The following is a 12,671-nucleotide window of genomic DNA, read 5'->3' as shown; positions in this document are numbered from 1 at the left end:
CAGGGTAATTAAACGCTATGCAATAGAACAAAATATCATTATATTCCCCTCCCTCTCTCTCTCCCCCCTTCCTATCTCCCTCCCCTCTCACTTTTCCCCCATTTGCACAATGTCTATGACAATAGTGTCTCATACCAAATGTAAACAAACTGTAAGACTCTATGAATTGAAAGTGGAGACACTATATGTACTTTTCCTTGTTTATTTGTTTGTTTTGTTGTTTTGTAACACAATATTTTTTTTTACTAAAAACTGATTTTAAAAAAACTCAGGTAAAACAAGCTACTGTACTTAACCCTCTTGATATAGGATACACTTTGACCAGGCACCTGAAACTCAGCAGGGACAGTGCCTGCCTAACTTCTTGTGGAAGGGAGTTCCATAGAGTTTGGCCCACCTTTGTTGGCTTGCATTGTCCTTCTGGCCCATATAGAGCCACCAATAGGCCTCCCCCTAATGATCTCAGTGACCGACTTGCAGTTTACTGGGCAAGGTAAAGGTAAAGGTACCCCTGCCCGAACGGGCCAGTCTTGACAGACTCTGGGGTTTGTGCGCCCATCTCACATCTATAGGCCGGGGGCCAGCGCTGTCCGGAGACACTTCCGGGTCACGTGGCCAGCGTGACAAAGCTGCATCTGGCGAGCCAGCGCAGCACACGGAACGCCGTTTACCTTCCCGCTGGTAAGCGGTACCTATTTATCTACTTGCACCCGGGGGTGCTTTCGAACTGCTAGGTTGGCAGGCGCTGGGACCGAGCAGCGGGAGCGCACCCCGCCGCGGGGATTCGAACCGCCGACCTTTCGATCGGCAAGCCCTAGGCGCTGAGGCTTTTACCCACAGCGCCACCCGCGTCCCACAGCGCCCATATAGAGCCACCAATAGGCCTCCCCCTAATGATCTCAGTGACCGACTTGCAGTTTACTGGGTAGGGTGGTCCTTAAGGTGTTCTGGGCCTAAGTTAGTCAAGGCTATGTACAGTAGTATATGAACCTTGAACTTGGCCTGGGAGCAGATGGGAAACCAGTGCTGGTCTTTAAACACCAGTGTCATGTGTTGATGATGGTAGTCTGTACCCGTCACCAGTCTAGTTGCTTCATTCTGCACTCCAGGGTCCTCTAGGGTTTCAGAGAGGGAACATTCCCAGCCCTACTAGAAGGTGCAAGGGGATGGATCTGGGAGTTTCTGCATCACCTCACCTTAGACACTCTATAAATATTCACTCAGAGCCAAAATTATCTTTCAGCTTCACTGATTTTCAGCATTCCTTGTCTGAATCTTCTGCTGCTGAACTTAGAATATTTGATTACTTTAAATAATATAACGGGATTAGCCAGTTTCTGAGAGAAGGCTTGAAACCATAAGCAAGTGTACAGATATTGTAGGCTACATAATTCCTGCTCATCCTCAACATGTTTCTGTTAATCTAGATCCTGCCATCCACAGAGGTGGGTGTGGCTACTCGATGTGCATTTGAAAACTCTTCCCTTGATTAGGTTTTCCAGACTTTTTCTCCCTACACATGTCCCAGGTGAATGAAGAAGTGAGTGGAAATTGCAATCTTGGTATATGCTTCTCAGGTGTGTTTCCCCCCTCTCTCATTCTCTTTTCTTTTTTGCAATTTTAAATTCTTGAACTTTGAATGTTGTGCGTTGTATGTTTTACTGTTGTAAGCCACTTTGAGACATACATGGTGGAAAATGGACTATTTTAAAATTAATTAAAATGCATAAAGCGAACCTCTGCTATAACTGAAGACAGTATTGAGCCAGTATCCTATATTCTAAATGGCACATAGTGTTCAAGAAAAAAAAAGCACTGTCTGTCTCTAGCTGGAAAAGTAAGAGCCACAGCTACACTGCAGACTGATGAATGCAAAAGAAAGGTGAGTTTCAGTGACAAGCAACTATGGTTGTGTACACATTACACAGCAAGGTTGTTCGTTTTGGATCAAAGCTGGTTTGCAGGGGAAACAATTTCAAAACACAGTATTTCATAAGAAATGATAGGAGAGAGATGGATTGTTGCAGATAATGTGTGTACACTGCTTCCCAAACCAACAGTGGGAGTGCACTGGACACAGAGTAAACAGAAGTGTGTGTACAGCCTGAGTGAGGTCCAAGCTTTGTAGTGGCAGGGCTGCACACAGGAGAATTTGCTTTCTGAGCAGCCTCCAAATGGTCACATATCCCTGACATTTCACTGACTGTTAATTTTCGCATTATATTTGACCTTCCACATAAAGGTAACATAAAAACCACTCCCAGAGAACTAATGTAATGTAATGCATGTTTAGCACTTATTTCCAAGTTATTTGATTCCAGAAAAATGCTTTTGCAGCCCCCTTCACCTGGAAAACCATGATAGTAAATTGATGGAATTTGGGGAGGTATACTGGCATACAATTCTTTCCAGCTGTTTTCATGGGGGAGCAGAACCAGAAAGCTCGGGAGAGTAATGTTGCCTCAATGATGTTGGTTGCCTTGTGAATGAAATTTAGCATGACATGCTGACATATTGGTCAAAAAGCCACAGTTCTATAGAGGTACTGAGAATATTAGAAAATGAGGCAGAAGCTCTAACACAATATTCCCCATGTCTGAATGCACCCATAAAGCATGGACTACTTGTTGCTTGGAGTAACCTTCTTCTTTTAAAATTAAGTATGTCACTGATTGAATTAACATGCATATGGTTGTTGTTTTTTTAATGTAAATAGCAGTTGAGGGATGTAGGAGGCAGCTTCCTGGACCTGAGAAGCTGAGGAGGGAGAGTTTAACCCTTTCATGCCATGGTCCCAATGAAAATCTGCCACAAGCACTGGGAGGGAGGTCTCCTTTAGCATCTAGGAAAGGAGCCTTTTCCAACCCCTATGAGAGTCTGCTGATCAAGCTTGTTTTCAAGCAGGTTGAAGAATCTTTCTGCTTGATCCTTGACTTCTAAGTTTAGTCTGTAAAGATTCACCATTATACTCCATATTGCTTGCAGAGCAGACATGGTCTCCTACGATGCGTGAGGCAGAGCAGTGCTTTCCTGAACTGATGATTCAGCAGAAGGTGGACAACTCAGCAATGTCTGAGAGATTTTTTAATCTTCGGAGGGAGAGGAGGTGGAGGGAGAGAGAGACGATATTAAAAATAGAAAGATCAGAAAGGGGAATGCAACTGCCAGATGTCGATAAGAAAGGGATTGCTGCTGCACAACTGTAACATGGGAGGTGATTCGTGCTATAGGAAAGGCAGCATTCATATTCTGCATGATTTCATCTGTTCTTATTTTCTCCTGCCAAAGAAGGTCAGGCTGAGGATCTGTGAACCTGCTGGGGTTCACTGTACAATGATCAGATTTTGCTAGCAGAGATAATTCGGAATGATAGCTTAATTTTCTTATGGAAAAATGTGCTCTGTGTGTGTTTCTGTGTGTGTGTCTGTGTCTGCGTCAGAATAGTCAGGAAATAAGAAGAGGGGAAAAGTAGGTTGCTGGGATAGCCAACAGCCCACGAAGGCAGTGGTTTTAACATAACCTGACCTCTCTGAGGAAATTCTAATAAACTGCCAATAAACCCTGGGAATAGAAGAAACATGGCCTTCAGGCAAAGCTGCCTGAAGAAGCAGCAGACCTGAGCAGCTGGCCATCTTTCAGACCAGTGGTGTGCCTTGCATTGCAGCCTTTGCTAGGGGGAATTGTTAATTTCATGCTCCATGGAATCCGCAATGCAAGTTGTTAATTCCATCTTGGAGATGAACTAGGAGGACCCCGGGGCAGCCCAAGGCAATTGCTTCTGTAGTGATGAGCAGGGCAGAATGCTAACTGCAGAGGCAGGGGATACATACAAACCAGGAATTAAAGAGAAGATCGAAGAGGAAATACTGCTTTGACCGTGTTCTATTTCATCAGTAGCTGAAAATGTTGGCAAGCAACTGCTTATGGAAAAGATGAACCTATAAAATGATGCTGTACTGTGACAATAACTATTGAAAGTAATCAATAGTCTCCAGTGGTTTAGAACTAAACGCCTAAAACCTATAGCTCCAGCTGTGGAGAGGCAGATTTGGTCTGTCCTATGCCCCCGGAGATGCCCTCCCAGAGGCCATATCGGATTTTAGTTTTAAAAATTCAGACTGGGATAGGGGAAATCTTTCGAGTCGCTTACTCCCCCCCCAACTATGCAGAGTTATGAAAGGTGGGGGGAGAAACGAACTCTTGAGCCTTGCTAGAAGATATTAAATGCATATCCAACAGAAGCGGGCTGTTTAGTCTGGTGAAAAAATGTGTGTGTATTTATTCCCCCCTGGTGGAGCAAATGTAAAACTGCAAATTCTATCCCCCAAATTATTTTAAAATATTCCTGTGCTGTGACAGTGGCATGCAAAAATGATTTAAACTTGAGGGAGGGGAGGGGAAACATAAAGCAGATTAATAATTATTTTTAGAGACATTGGGCTAGATTCAAACTTAGCTGGCTTCTCCTAATTACCATTGCACTCACTGAAATTTAAGCCATCCCCAAAGTCCCTTTGATTTCAAAGGGACCTAAGTTTTATTAATGACACAATCCTATACATTTCTAGTGAGGCATAAGAATGAGTGAAATTGCCCATTTCAGTTTTTATCTGTTTCTCATTTTCCTAATCTTAAATTTGGTTTTCAACATTTCCACATCATTTTTTAAATAACCCTCATGAAAATGCACCAGCATTTTAGTGCAACTTCCCTTAACATACATACATCTTTGCAAAGCAGTTTCCCCATATATAATGCGTTTTGACACGCTGTCTTCACTAACACATAGAAGAAGAAGAAGAGTTTGGATTTGATATCCCGCCTTTCACTCCCCTTCAGGAGTCTCAAAGCGGCTAACATTCTCCTTTCCCTTCCTCCCCCACAACAAACACTCTGTGAGGTGAGTGGGGCTGAGAGACTTCAGAGAAGCGTGACTGGCCCAAGGTCACCCAGCAGCTGCATGTGGAGGAGCGGAGACGCGAACCCGGTTCCCCAGATTACGTGACTACCGCTCTTAACCACTACACCACACTGGCTCTTTTTTAATGCACATTTGCAGATTTTGAAGGATGGCTATGGTTTGGTGCACATCTTATTTTAGAAAGAATGAATTCACCTTTAAATGTGAGCTGAACCAAATCCCTCCATCCCTATACAGCAGTTATAAGTGCCATAGGATTCCTTCACAGAGGGGAATTCTATGGCAAAGTCTCCTGGGATGAGATGCATGGGATACACTAGATCTCTAATTCAGTCAGGCTCAACTAGTTTTAAGTCCCCAACCCCTGCTCAGTCAAAGATACACTTCCATAACTTACTCATCCTGATTCAACCAGGACTTGCTGAGCCAAGGCCGATGTAAATCCCCCAAAGTGGGTGCTCTGGGGACATGGCTGGAGCAGAACCAAAGAGGGGGATCCTAAACTCTGGCAGTTTGGTCACGTAACCTGGCAACCCAACATAAAATGCTATTTCAATGGTTTGCCACAGTTAAACAGAGTTTGGATCTGGTATAACTTTGTGCCAGCTTAAATTGCAGGAGCTTGTTTTATGCCAGCTTCTGGTCCATAGGATTGCTCTCTTGGTCTAGAAGATCTAACACATTATATTTGCACACACAGTTTTCCTTTCTTTATGCCTCTTATTTCTTTGTCAAAAAGAGAGAGAGGGGATTGTGGCCATAAGAAAGATAGAGGCTGTTTACTGGGGAGAACGAATAGGCAGGGAAGCTGTTGTGAGTTTGGAAGAAAAAAAGATGAGCCAAAAAATGAAGGAATTGGGGAGAGTTAAGCAAAATAAGGAAGTGGGGATTAGTAGGAGATGATAGATGGGATAGAGGGCATTGACAGGGCCTCCTTCTATATGCTCTATTAATTTTCTCTGCAGTAACTTGTCTGACGCTGACTTGTGCTGTGCAGTAACTTGTCTTGACGCCTTGTGGGTTTTTGTTCTTCAGGCTAAATATATTTGACCCACATTTGATTGTCAAATATACCACATATTATCAAACATACCACAGCAGCTGCAGTGTGTGTGTGAGAGAGAAAGAGAGAAAGAGAGAGAGAGAGAAATGTCAAGCTTTATCATTTATGTTCATGAATTTTCATGTATGCACATTTGAAACACATTCAGACATGCTTTTACACCAGAGATTCTTGTTGTCTCATTCTGAGATTTTGGTGGGGGAGCGTAGTCTTGAAGAATGCCATCGCTAGCAATTAACACTAACAAAAATGTCAGCAAGCCTTCCCCAAAAGGCAAAAATACAAATGGCGATTTACCAGGGTCAAGCGTGAAAAAATAGGGTCGTGCTTGATAAATCAGGACAGTTGCAACTTGTGTGGAGGCCTTATGCTGAACCATGGAAGCACCCCTGCCCTGCCTCCATGGGCTAGGTCATTCTCCCTTGTTACAAATTAATTTGCTGCAACACAGAGAATTAGGTCATTCTGTTTCTTATAATTGCAATGTGAATTGTGTTTTGGATTTGATCCAGTTCTCCTTTCCCATTTTTGTAGACATAGTGAGATAGCCTTGGACAGAGATTGCCGCAGGCTTAACAAAAAAGTGGTGGCCGTGCCTTGTGCTCCTTGCATTTGCATACTGGGGATGTGCCTGGGAATGCTGCTTTGTTTACATATTCTGAAGGTTGCTCTGCTTTGTTTACATATTCTGAAGGCTGCTCTTATCATTGAGTTCCTGCTGCTCCTTCAAATGGACACTGCTGTTCCAAGACTTATATTCCCTCCACACACAAACACATTTCCTAAGACCAGCGGGCTTGTACATTATAGGTTGCCTTCATACAGTCTATTTTAAAGTGTGCCACACAGTTTCATGTTGCTGCTGGCCAGGCTATTTTGCCCATAGCAGAAATTAAGATCCTTTCAAACTTGGCAACTTTTTAAAAAATTACAAATATTGTTCTTTATTATTCTGTCCTGTGTGATACAGGAGCCTGATTCAGTTTATGGCCCAAATCAGACCTGGGCTTTGTCATCCTGGGCCTAATCTGAGGTGCCAAATAAGGCCCAAAACCAGATCAGGGGGTACATTCACTGCCCTAGTGCTTATTGTTCCAATACAAGGTTTTCAAAGTGAATACATTTTGCTTAGCCACTAGTATCCTTGCTGCTAATGTCAATAAAATCAAGTACATGCCCTCTTCCCTCAGTGGTAAAGCACAATGCTTTTGTAATTGATTTTGATAGAAACTGGGCTGCTCTTATCTGATTTTTCCAGTGTACTCCCCACATTTTAAAATGTATCACATTTGGTATTCAGAGTTTGTGCTAACGTCCGGTTCTTAACTGTTAGGTGATTAGCCACCATCAGTTCTGTGCCACATGTGTTTTATGGCCTTTGTCCTTACTCTAAAAATGCAAGGGATAAGCTCTACTCCTCTTTTTTTCGCTGACCTGAAGCTCCTATAGTTTCTAATTGTAAATGCATGCAAATGGGGTGCAACCCCTCCAGCACATCCTATATGCCCTTTTATTCATTTTGTTTCATTTCCTTTGTGTGTGTGTATTTCAGTTTCTTTTCCTCAGTGACACCTTAAGAATTTGCAACAGTTCTCATCTTGTACCATAAGAAGAGATTGTCAGTGCTTATCTTCACACTCTTGATCATTTTTGTCAGGCTGACATGCTGCTCATGATTTGAGAACAGTTCATATTATTAAATGGTCCAATAAACAATGCTTGTGCCCAATAATGGTTTTGTGCCAGCAGAAATACTACTTCTTACTTAAGACACCTGATTTTTGCTGTTCATAATAATAATAATAATAATAATAATAATAATAATAATAATAATAATAATAATAATAATAATTTATTATTTATACCCCGCCACTCTGGACAGCCTCTAACAAAATATTAAAATACAGTAATGCATCAAACATTAAAAGCTTCCCTAAACTAGGCTGTCTTCAGATGTCTTGTAAAAGTCTGGTAGTTGTTGTTCTCTTTGACATCTGGTGGGAGGGGGTTCCACAGGGCGGGTGCCACTACCGAGAAGGCCCTCTGCCTGGTTCCCTGTATTACTATGTATTACAACCCTCTGTGTCCAAGCCTGAGGAGAATGATGTTGCACACATCCCAGTCTCTGAGTGGCTACAAACTCCAGAGGTTCCAATGCTTACCCAGAGTTCAGTTTACTTGGAAAGGTCAGTTGAGACTGTGATGTCTTTAGGATATGTGGTTTATTTACACATCTATACAACCTGAGCATAGGAAGTGGAAGGCCTCACAACCAGCGTCGTAGCGTGAGTTGTCAGCACCCGGGGCAACGCAAGTAATTTGCGCCCCCTAACCCGGGGCAAGGCAAGTAATTTGCGCCCCCCCCTAACCCCTAACCTGCGAGTTGCCACTGGCGCTGCCGCCCAAACGACGCCGCTTGCCCGGAGGAGGAGGGGGGCAGAGAGGCGAGGAAAATGCAACATGGCCCAGCAGCTGCAGCAGCACCGGCGGAGGCGGGGCTGTGAGGAGGGGCTGCCTGGCGCGTCCCCTGCGGCGAGCTCTAAGAGCCGCTGCCTGCCGGGCGCCTTCAGCCCGGACGCGCGCACAGCTCGTCGGTTCCGCGAGACATGCGACTCCGCTACAACCTGCGCCCGAGGCTCTTCGGTGACTCCGGAGGCAGCGAGCGCGCCCCCCCCAGATGTTCCACCTGGTGCGGCCGGCACCCCTGGCACCCCCCACGCTACGCCACTGCTCACAACCACAACAGGTCTTGTTTCCCCATTAGGTTCTTAAGGGAATCTTAGCAGTGGTTTTGAATTCAGCACAGGGCAGGGCAGCCCTCTCTGTGTCTCTTGAGCTCCCAGCATCACCCAACTCACACACAGACTATGGCTATTGTTCTTCTGATTTACAAGATGATGTCCTCTCAGTCAGGTAAGTTGGTGTGGAAATTCCTACCCCTTCCTGGAAAGAACTGTTACTTAGTTGTCACTTTGGCAACATGGTTCACCCTTTAAGATGCTGATGTTAGAACTTAGCCCGGCCAGCTAGGACGATTATTTTACAAGGAAACTAGTTTACAAGGAAACCTGTTCATCAGTTTTCACTTAGTGCAAACCTGCCATCCCATAGCCATCACTTAATGGGAATGTATATGGGGAAAGGCAGTGTCTTTTAGTAAGTAATTTGGTTCTCTCCTGTCAAGTTTCAGCATTTTTTTTGGGGGGGTGGATATTTGTTTGCTCTCTGGTGTTATCGGTGAACTACCGTAGTTGTTAAAAGAATTGGCATTTTTCTCTGTAAAGAGTTGGGAGGTGTGCAGATGAAGGCAACCAACATGATAAAGGGTCTGGAAACCAAGCCTTATGAGGAACAGTTGAGGGAATTGGGTATGTTTAGACTGAGAGGAAATAGGATAGCCATCTTCAAATATCTAAAGGATTGTCACATGGAAGATAGAGCTTGCTTGTTTGCTCCTGCTCCAGAGGCTAAGACCTGAACCAATGAATTCAAGTTACAAGAAATGAGATTATCACTAAATATCAGGAAGAGCTTTCTGACAGTAAGAGGTGTTTGACAGTGGAACAGACCCCCATGAGAGGGGGTAGATGTGCCTTCTTTGGATATTTTTAAGCAGAGGTTGAATGGCCATCTGTCATGTATGATATAGTTGAGATTCCAGCATTGCAGGGCAAGATTCGATGACCCTTGGGATACCTTCCAACTCCACAATTCTATGATTCTTAGCAGAATAAGCAGGAGGGTCCCCAAATGCAGCCAGGTTGCATTACAACATTTTGAAGTGAAATGATAACACATCACCATTTAAAGACCCCATAAGACTATTAAGTGCAGAGTCTGAAGTAACCTAATTGCACCATTGTCTACCTCACTTGATTACTCCAAATATCTCTGAGTATAAAATAGCATCACTTCTCTGGCAAAATGTAGCCTATTTATTTACAGGTCTAATTTGAATCTCCCACTCTTCTTGGTTGAAGAGTAACTTTAGATATGGGAAGATATTTTAGGGGGCTTTCCCCACCCCTGTGGAACAAAGCCGGATTTAAAGGTTTGCAGTGGTGAATGATTGCAACCCTTGATCCACAGCCAAAAGCATTACATTACATAAAGAGTTTTTGTCTTCATTAGGAATTAATCTGTACTAACCAACTGTCAGTTTATTGCCTTCCCTTAACAAGGCAACAGGACATACTTAATTTATCTATTGAGCTAGATATGAAAAGTAGAAACACACATACCTACATATTTTAAAATCAGCTCTCCATCATGGATGCCCACAAATGTACCATTTTATGAGTGTATTTTGCTAACTATCTGGAAATAAGTTGATGTTGCTATCTAGGCCTGCTTTCTTTTTCTATCTCACTGTCTACATACCAAAAAGCATCTGCATCTGTGATGACCTACAGTGGTACCTCAGTTTACGAACTTAATTCATTCTGGAAGTCCGTTCTTAAACCAAAACCGTTCTTAAACCAAGGTGCGCTTTCCCTAATGAGGCCTCCCACTGTCGGTGCCCTTGCACTGTTTGGCTTCCGTTCTTAGACCGAGGTAAAATTTGCAAACTGGGAGACTACTTCCAGTTTTGCAGAGTTCGTAAACTGAATAGTTTGTAAACAGGGCTGTTCTTAAACTGAGGTAACACTGTATTTCCATACAGACAAAAATAGAATGCTCAGTGCTCAGTGAAAAGACAGAAGAACAGCAGACAAAATACAGGAGGGCAACATTCAGATTATGACATCAACTGATCAAACCCTTACTGGCAAATTTGCTGGGAAAATCCCAAGCCTCCCATATTAAATATATTTTGGAAGACAGGTCAAATGATATTACACTGGCCATGGCAAAGTTTCTTTCGGAGGTTATAAGAAACAAAGATCATTATGCCCTAGGTAAAAATAAATAAATGACTGCCTTGGTTTATTCCATCTGTCTGTCTGGTCGTTTTAACTGTATCTAGTTTTGGAATTGTTTTGTTGGTCTTTGGACCGCAATAAATATTGAGTGATTGATTGATTGATTGATTATGACATCACGTAGAAGAAAAAGTTGAGTGAACAAAGTGTGACAGTTCCACACTAAATGGCTTTTGTGGATGCATCCTAGAAATGTTTCAACTTCAGTTTAGATGAGTTTCTGTGTACACAAGAATTATGCCATTCCCCAGTCTTGTTAACGTAATCCCACAATGGCCTGGTCTACACATGCAGTAGAAGAGGAGGTAATGGAAAGAAAGGGTCCATACATGATAGAATGCACTTTATCATTTCAGACTGTGTGTAGGGTGTATGTGTGTGTCACATTTTTCAGTGCCCCTATAAGGTTGTTTTGTTTTTTTTAAGTAAATAAATCTGAAATTAGAAAACTAGCAACAGCAAGGAGTGAGTTTGGATACAGACTCTTTCTGTGAGGGGCTTTTTTTTAACTTGCAGAAAGCTTGAACATAGATTAGTAATTTTTTTAAAAAAGTCACACACCCCACCAGTAGTCTGAAGTATTACAGTCTGCTCTATCACCTCAGGATTCTACTATCTCATTCTTTTGGATGTGTAGATCAAAACCAAGCTGTTTATTGTATCAAAAAGTGATTTCTTTAAAATAAAAAGTAACAAGCATAACTTTTTAAGGTTATGCTGCAAAACAGTGTTTTATTCTGTCTTTCATTGCATTGCAATGAATGCTTGCCTGGTCATGCCTTTTGTTAAGCAGACTATTGGCTAATGGCCCAGAATGGTCAGGGTGACCTCTTCTCCAACAGGCAGGAAATAGCTGGACATTTCTTGAGTGTTTTGAATGGAAGAGAGCTATCAAGAGCTGGATATTTTCAGAGGAGTGTGGATCAAGGTCTTTAGCTACATTTTATACAGTGGTACTTCTGACTACGAACTTAATTCATTTTGAAGGTCCGTTCTTAACCTGAAACCATTCTTAATCTGAGGTACCACTTTAGCTAATGGGGCATCCCGCTGCCGCCATGGTGCCGCTGCACGATTTCTGTTCTCATCCTGAGGTAAAGTTCTTAACCCGAGGTACTACTTCCGGGTTAGAAGAGTCTGTAACCCAAAGTGTTTGTAACCCGTAGTGTTTGTAACCCGAGGTACCACTGTACTGGATTTTAATTATGAGCTACATTAGGAGCTGATTGTGGATTGGAAACTGGGATGAAAATATAATAAATTCCGAAACGTTACAAGAATACCCATTTCCCCCCACAAACATGTTTTGAAACAACAAATTCAGTGATAATGTCCAACCTTATGCTGCTTTTAACATGCCTTAATAGTATTTCTGTAGGCTCTTTATCATTGGTTATATCTATCTTTCTCAAAAAAAGAGAGAAAGACTCTTCCAAAGGAAACAGGCAGATTAAGGCTGCTATGACTCTCAATGGCATGGCGGGGTCTGTTGTGCACAGAGCAGGAGCAAAGTCATCTTTGACTTACTTTCGTGGGTAGTAATGTGGCCTCAGCAGGGTCGCAGCTCTGCCCTTGTGATTGTCAGCTTATAGCTGAGTCACATGAGATGGGCATATGAGTGCGAAGTGCAAGCAGATTAGCAGGAGATGTCACAAGCTGTTCAGTAGGACTGCTGTGCCTGCCGTTTTCCTGGACCAGACACTTCCGTTTCAGAGACACTGCAGAATAATAAATGAAACCACTCAATATGATCAACAATGCAATA

General features: G+C 42.9%; 1 long non-coding RNA gene across 1 annotated transcript in view; it reads left to right on the top strand.

Annotated features, from left to right (window-relative positions):
- Positions 1 to 12,671, top strand: part of LOC309529144 — a 58,088-nt gene that overhangs the window by 24,208 nt on the left and 21,209 nt on the right. The window lies entirely within an intron of this gene.

The sequence above is a fragment of the Podarcis vaucheri genome (assembly GCF_965113315.1).
Source record: "Podarcis vaucheri genome assembly, chromosome: 3".
Lineage (NCBI taxonomy): Eukaryota > Metazoa > Chordata > Lepidosauria > Squamata > Lacertidae > Podarcis > Podarcis vaucheri.
The sequence above is the reverse complement of the archived record's forward strand: the minus strand, read 5'-3'. Positions and strand labels throughout refer to the sequence as shown.